The sequence below is a fragment of the Paroedura picta genome, chromosome 1 (assembly GCF_049243985.1).
Source record: "Paroedura picta isolate Pp20150507F chromosome 1, Ppicta_v3.0, whole genome shotgun sequence".
Lineage (NCBI taxonomy): Eukaryota > Metazoa > Chordata > Lepidosauria > Squamata > Gekkonidae > Paroedura > Paroedura picta.
In genome coordinates this window covers 192,800,737-192,808,052 of record NC_135369.1, presented here as the reverse complement: position 1 = coordinate 192,808,052, position 7,316 = coordinate 192,800,737, and the positions used below count along the sequence as shown (strand labels likewise).

The 7,316-nt window shown below is 54.4% G+C and overlaps 1 protein-coding gene across 1 annotated transcript in view; it reads left to right on the top strand.

Annotated features, from left to right (window-relative positions):
* Nucleotides 1-7,316, top strand: part of LOC143826424 (serotriflin-like) — a 56,920-nt gene that overhangs the window by 3,821 nt on the left and 45,783 nt on the right. The window lies entirely within an intron of this gene.

Below are 7,316 nucleotides of genomic sequence, written 5' to 3'. Positions count from 1 at the left end.
GGGGATGGGCGATTCAGACATCCTCTGAGGAACACGAGGCTGAGAGAGCTCTGAAAGAACTGGGAGTAGCCCAAGGTCACCCAGGAGGCTAAATGTGGAGGATGAGTGGGGAATTAACCTGGGTTCTCCAGATTAGAGGCTGTCTGTCAGCCAGGCACCTTTTGAATGTTGACAGAACACAGTGTGGGGCTCCCTCAAGAGGTGGATCCAGCCACAGAATGATTCCTTAGGAGCTGGAGACTGGGAACAGAATGGCTGCCTCAGGCGGTGGAGCCTGCCACAAAATGGCTGCCTCGGGCGGTGGAGCCTGCCACAAAATGGCTGCCACAGGAGGTGGAGCCTGCCACAAAATGGCTGCCTCAGGAGATGGAGCCTGCCACAAAATAGCGGCCTCAGGACATGGACCTAGGCATAGAATGGCTGCCTCAGGCGGTGGAGCCAGCCACAAAATGGCTGCCTCAGGAGGAGGAGCCAGCCACAGAATGGCTGCCTCAGCTTCCCTCCAGTCACACAGTAAATATCCTTATCCTCTGGTGGCAGCTGCTACCGAAGTGATCTTTTAAAAAATCTGCAGAGCCAATCAAATTGCCAGTGGCCAATCTGTAGCCTTGCTTGGGGTGGGGGTGGGAACCTCACCTGACCCTACTCACTTTCTAAACCCACTTGGAGGATATCAGGAAAGGTGCTGGTGGATGCCTTGTTGGGAACCTCATCCTCCTGCTAAACACAAAGAGTCTGACACAAAACATGGTATTGCTGAAGGATATGGACTACTAAAAGAATACGAAGGCATTTCCTGCAGGGCAGTCGTAATCATGGATGGGAAAAGAACTGCATGCCGGATCGCAATTAAGAATCTCCCAGTTGGCTGTTTAGCTGATGAAATGCTCCGGCTAGTTCAGTCTTTTCAGTGTACATTTTTTAGAATTCACCATATTGCCGTGTTTAGCATAGCCAGGAGGTTCGAGGATTGTCTGGAGACCTGGGTTTGATTCCTCATTCTTCCTCCACATACAGCTAGCTGGGTGACCTTGGGCCAGTCACAGTTCTCTCAGAGCTCTCTCTGCCCCACCAAGCTAACAGAGTGTCTTTTGTGGGGCCAGGAAGGGCAAACAATTGTAAACTATTTTGAGACTTCTTTGGGTAGTAAAACGCAGGGTACAAAAAACAGCTCTTCTTCTTTATATATATAAAGATCTCCCCCCCCCCCCCCCCAATTTCATGTGCTCACCTGAATAATTGAAGACCAGATAGGCTTAAAAAAAAGTATTTTGTATTGTCTTTAAACTGGTGAGGAAAATGGAAAAAAGAGAAGTATCTTTGACTCTTTTTCTGACTCGCTACGTTGGGCTCTTGCATATCCATGAGCTGAAACCCTTCCAGACGGCTAAATTCCAGTTGCTCACACTCCAGCAAGAGAGCTGGTATTTTGCAGTTAATGGCTAAGCTTAGCCACTGGCAAACGGGGCCTGCTTAAATGGGGTGGAACAATGGGCTGACTTGATGACACCGTTGCCTGCGTTGACAGCCGTGACTGAACTGGTGTTTTGATCTTTTCATCCTCTGTTTGTATTGCTTTATTTAACTAATGCTGAGGACAGATTAGACTTGCTCCTCTAAGTCTGCCAACAACAGACTGGGAAATTAGTGCAGATTTAGGGGTGGAGTTGGGGGAACACAGGGTTTGGGGGGGGGGAAGGACCCAACTGGCCATTTTTTTTCCATTGGAAGTAATCACTGTCATCTGGAGATCAGCTGACTTTCGGACAGGATCTCCAAGGCCCCGCATGAAGGTGACCCTGCTTAGCAGAGTGAGGAAGGTAGAATTCTGGACTGTATTACTTCATTAAGGCATTGCAGTTCCATCTTTCAGAGCCGCTTTGGTTCATTCGTGGATCTGGGAAGGGGGAGACGTGGCAGGAAGGCTGCCATAAGTGTGGAGGGGAGGAATAGCATGATTCAATATCATGCTTTTGCAGGCAGGAGGCATCTCGCCATTTTGGCCACTGTGTGGAAAAGCCCTAAGATTTTGGGAGAAAAATTTATCTTTGTCACCTCATAGAATCATAGAACCATAGAATCATAGAGTTGGAAGGGGCCATACAGGCCATCTAGTCCAACCCCCTGCCCAACGCAGGATCAGCCCTAAGCATCCTAAAGCATCCAAGAAAAGTATGTATCCAACCTTTGCTTGAAGACTGCCAGTGAGGGGGAGCTCACCACCTCCTTAGGCAGCCTATTCCACTGCTGAACTACTCTGACTGTGAAATTTTTTTTCCTGATATCTAGCCTATTGATGTTTAAACCTATTACTGCATGTCCTCTCCTCTGCAGCCAACAGAAACAGCATCCTGCCCTCCTCCAAGTGACAACCTTTCAAATACTTAAAGAGGGCTATCATGTCCCCTCTCAACCTCCTTTTCTCCAGGCTGAACATTCCCAGGTCCCTCAACCTATCTTCATAGGGCTTGGCCCCTTGGCCCCAGATCATCTTTGTCGCTCTCCTCTGTACCCTTTCAATTTTATCTACATCCTTCTTGAAGTGAGGCCTCCAGAACTGCACACAGTACTCCAGGTGTGGTCTGACCAGTGCCATATACAATGGGACTATGACATCTTGTGATTTTGATGTGATGCCCCTGTTGATACAGCCCAAAATGGCATTTGCCTGCGTTGAGCAGGGGGTTGGACTAGATGGCCTGTATGGCCCCTTCCAACTCTATGATTCTATGATTCTATGATAAGAAGTTCGCACTCCTAACCACTAGTGGTGACTTTAAAAGCTGGTTTTTCAGATATCATTACTTATATCCACTCCTGGATATTGTGGGGGAAAGGTAGACTCACTGTGGATCAATCACAATTTAAAGCACCCAAAATCAAAATGGAAATTTAATTCAGTGCAGAGGGGAGGAGTTTATTCGGGCTGGGAGAGGATAAAAAGTCCTGTGCAGACTCGACTCTGGTTAGTTGGAGACTTTCTGCTCCTTTGAGCACACTTCCTCCTTGTTTGCCTTCAGATGTAGAAGAACAGTTAGTGAATTAGACCACTAGAACTCAAGTTGTTTCAATTCTCAACAAAGTTATTTATTCTTTAAGCAGCCGGTGCTGTACTCTTTTACACATTTAAACTCTGCCAACATGTTTAACCCTTCCTGGACTGCAGCAAACACTAGCAAAAGCCCTTGAGAGGCCAGCAATTGTACAGTTCAAATGTGGGGGTTGGAGCTCCAAATGCCATATGGTGGTGAACTGAGGACCCATCTTCAGTTCTGCCAAGGAGTCTGCACACTGCTGTCTCAGTGCTACCCAATAAAGAATTCTGATTCAAAAATTTTCAGCAGTCTTGTTGGTGTCAATGGGGGGCAATCCTGATAGCCACGAACCTCTGAGTCTGTTTAGAACTACAGTTAGCTATACCTAAGTAGTCTGAGCAGCTACAACCAGACTCAAATTAGAACTAGACCAGAAATTGGAACATAACTAAAATTATAAATAAAATTAGCTACACCTGAGTGGTTTGAGCAGCTACAATACTGAGAAGTTACATAATGTTGGTACCAAAAGGCATTTTTAAACTATTTTTCCTCCTGCCTAGCTGAACCCTTTTAACTTAGCTTATCTTGCCAGAATGTTTTGACTAGCAGGTGGTGACTGTCCCAGTAACGACACAGACCCATTCTGGCAACAAATTGGCCGCAGCCGTTTATTAACCTGGGCCCCTCCAACCAGAGGGTTGGCCCGCATGCGGTAAGAGAGCCTGAGCCTTGTCAGCCGGCCGGCCGACCCCCACAAACCGCGGCGCTCCGGCTCCGCGTCCGCCTCCATTGGGTCCCCGCCTTCGCTTGGCCCCAGGCCCCTGGCCTCCCAGCCGGGTAGGCCGCGCCCGGTTAAGGCCGGTCTCCTTAACGAGACCCCCTACTCCGGGGAGTCCCATACGTAGACGGGCTCCCCGCCAACAGGCTCCATACCTTGCATGACCCGCCACTGAACAGGAACCCTTGGTCCCTGTTCCCGCCAACCCTCAACCAAAACCTTTAACAAAACATCCCGCACGTCCGACAGCCAGAGGTCACAACCCTTTTCGGAGAGGTGAACCCAATCGGACCAAAAGAGAAGCGGGGAACGAAAAGTTATGTTGGGGTGCAGGACAGGCACTCCCCCCAAGGACCGCACCGTCTTCAACGCGGCCTTGTTCGCCTTCTGTTTGGCCCAATTCACCCGATCAGACCACCGGGCGGACCGCCACACGAGCCGAACCAACATCTCGGACCAAACAAAGATGGTATGCGGCATTCGCTGTCGCAGGATCATCAAGTCCTCGGCAATGGCTGTGCTCAACTGGCGTCCAGTTGGAAGGCAGATCATTTTCTCCCAAATGGATCACCAAGATATCCGGGATGCCCCACCGATGCACTTCGTCGGCCACGACCCGCAGCAACGATGACCACCGCAGCCCCCGTCTTCCAGACCAGGTAATCCTGCAGACTTCCTCCAGGCCGAGATGCACTCCCCATCTGGTTGAAGACGCATGCCTGCCGGCCCAGTATGGAATGCCCCACCACCGTGACTGCTGCAGCTGTTGATGGGACACCTGGGAAAAAACCACACATCAAACCACATGATGAGGGCGAATGTACAACTTGTAAGCCTGCGAACGCCACCTCCCCTTCTGCTTGATGACCCTGGGTGGCTCGCCAGCCAAATAAGCATTGGTGGCGGCACTGATCCGAAAGGAGTGGGCCCCATACATGGCGGGGTGAAGCCCCGCCATCCGCAGGCAGGCCCGGAGAACGGCTACCAACTGGTAATGCGACAGGCAGGTCCCGGTCTGATGCACGAACAAGGCCCCCAGCAACGGAGGCCTGACCATAAGGTATGCGGCCATAGCCCATCTTGGGCAATCGGACGCCCCCTGAAAAGCGGGAAGGTGCATGTGACACCGCCTGCCCCTTTGGTCACTCTTGGAACGGCGGACAAGGCACTGGACGCCCGAATCCACCAACTCTACATCCGATACCAGCAGGCCCGTGGGAGACCGTGCCGAACGGGACCGAGCCACCAACTCGCTGGCCCGAAATGCCCCATGAAATGCCAAAGTAAACGCCGCCCTGAACAGGGCACGTTCAAAGTCGGAACCAGCCATGGCAGGCAAGTGCCCAAGCAACTGGCACAAAACTGCCCAGGTGATGGGGCGCCGGGGATCAGGCCGCGATGCCCCCAACCCTTCACGGCCTGTCTGGCCAGGAACAACTTCCCTGGGTCCCAGGAGCCCATGGCTTTGGAGCAAAAGGAAAGTCCGGCCAGAGTGACCCTCAATGTGCAGCAGGAAAGGCCCCGTTCCTTGAGGTGGGCCAAGAACCGGAGCAGCAGTTCTTCCCTCATGGGCCAAATGGAAGAACGCCAAGCCCGTCGAGCAAAGTCCACAAAATTGCAGGCTGCCCTCCGGTAGGCCCGGCGTGTGGACACCGCCAATGACGACAGGACTCCCTCCACGATCAGGTGGCGCCAAGCTGCCACAGGTCTGGCGGGCACGCTTCTGGCTCTGCTGCCGCTCCGGAGGCGAGCCGATGAAACCTCTCGACCTGAAACCGAGAGAGAGCATCGGCCAACTCGTTGTTAACCCCCGGAACGTGCCTGGCGCGGAAGGAGATGTTGTGAGACAAACAGGAAAAAACCAAGGCCCGAACTAGGCGCATGACCCTGGGGGACCTTGACAACTGCCTGTTCACTATTTGCACCACAGCCTGATTGTCGCACATGAACTCCACCCGACGATTCACAAATTGCTGCCCCCAAATGCGAACCGCCACCAGTATGGGGAAAAACTCCAGGAAAGTCATGTTGCGGTGAACCTCCGCTGTCTAGGCATCAGGCCACCGTGCAGCGCACCATTCCCATTGAAATACACCCCGAACCCGCTTCCCCCAGCGGCGTCGGAGTGAACCTGAAGTCGATCCCTGGGAGCAAACGGCGTCTGACATATGGCCACGCCGTTAAAACCTTCCAGGAACTGCTGCCACACATGCAAGTCTGCCCTCATTTCACTGGTAATGCGAAGGCGGTGATAAGGGCGAGACAACCCCTGCGTGGCGAACGCCAAGCGGAAGCAGAACGCCCTCCCCGGGTTGACCACTCTACAGGCAAAGTTCAGGTATCCCAGTAGCACCTGAACGTCGCGCAGAGCGCATTTTCGCCTGCTACGAATGCCCTGAATCAGACCCAGTAGGGATTCCACCTTGTGCGCAGGCAACCGGGACATGCCCGCGACTGTGTCGAGCTCGACCCCCAAGAACATGAGTTTAGTCGCAGGACCCTCGGTCTTGTCCGCGGCCAAGGGCACGCCCAGTTCGGACATGACCCGCAGGATCGCCGGCAACCTGATGGAACAGGCATTCGTGCCCCCCGGGCTTGCCATCAAAAAATCGTCCAAGAAGTGCACCAGCTCGTTGAACCCTCCCCGGGATCTGGCCGCCCACTCGAGGAAGGAGCTGAACGCCTCGAAGGCCGCACAGACAATGGAGCACCCCATTGGCATGGCCTTATCTACGTACCATCCCTCGCAGAACGGGAATCCCAAAAGGCAGAAGTCATCTGGGTGGACTGGCAGGAGCCGAAAAGCAGACTGTACGTCGCACTTCGCAAGCAGTGCCCCCCCGGCCGCACCAGCGAACCATGGTCACCGCCTCATCGAACGGCGTGTACTTTACAGCGCACAGCTCTGGAGGGATAAAATCATTGACAGACCCACCCCTCGGGTACGATAAGTGTTGGATGAGGCGGAATTCCCCGGTGGTCTTTTTTGGTACGACGCCCAGTGGGGAAATCCTCAAATTGGGAAGGGGCGGGCCGCTGAATGGTCCGGTCGCTCCTTGGCTCCGCCCCTGCCAGCAGGCCGGGTATCCCCTGAGCTGGCCCTGACGCCCCGGGCCCGGGACATCGGGATGTCCGACGCCTGGGCCCGACTGGCCCTCAGGGCGCAGGCCCTCTTCTTGGCCACGCCCCTCGAGGCTGCTGGCAACGGGGTCCCGGAGCCCCTCGAGGACCGTCCAGGGGACCTGGATCTGCCCCTCGCCCCCTCGCTCCCTCACGTGCCAGGCCTGCGACGCCTGGCCGACGCCCTGCCAGAAGCCCCCGACCCCGCCCCATCATTGACGGGTGAAGCCGGCGGGTCCTGGCCAGGCCTGCCGCCTCCCCGAGCCCGCCCAGGCAGGCCCTCGTGGGGCGAAGATGAAGGCCGGCCCGGGAGTGGTGGGCCGATCGCCGGATCCAGCAGCCGCGGCGGGGGCCCCGCCCTGTGGCCTGCCCCCGTCCGC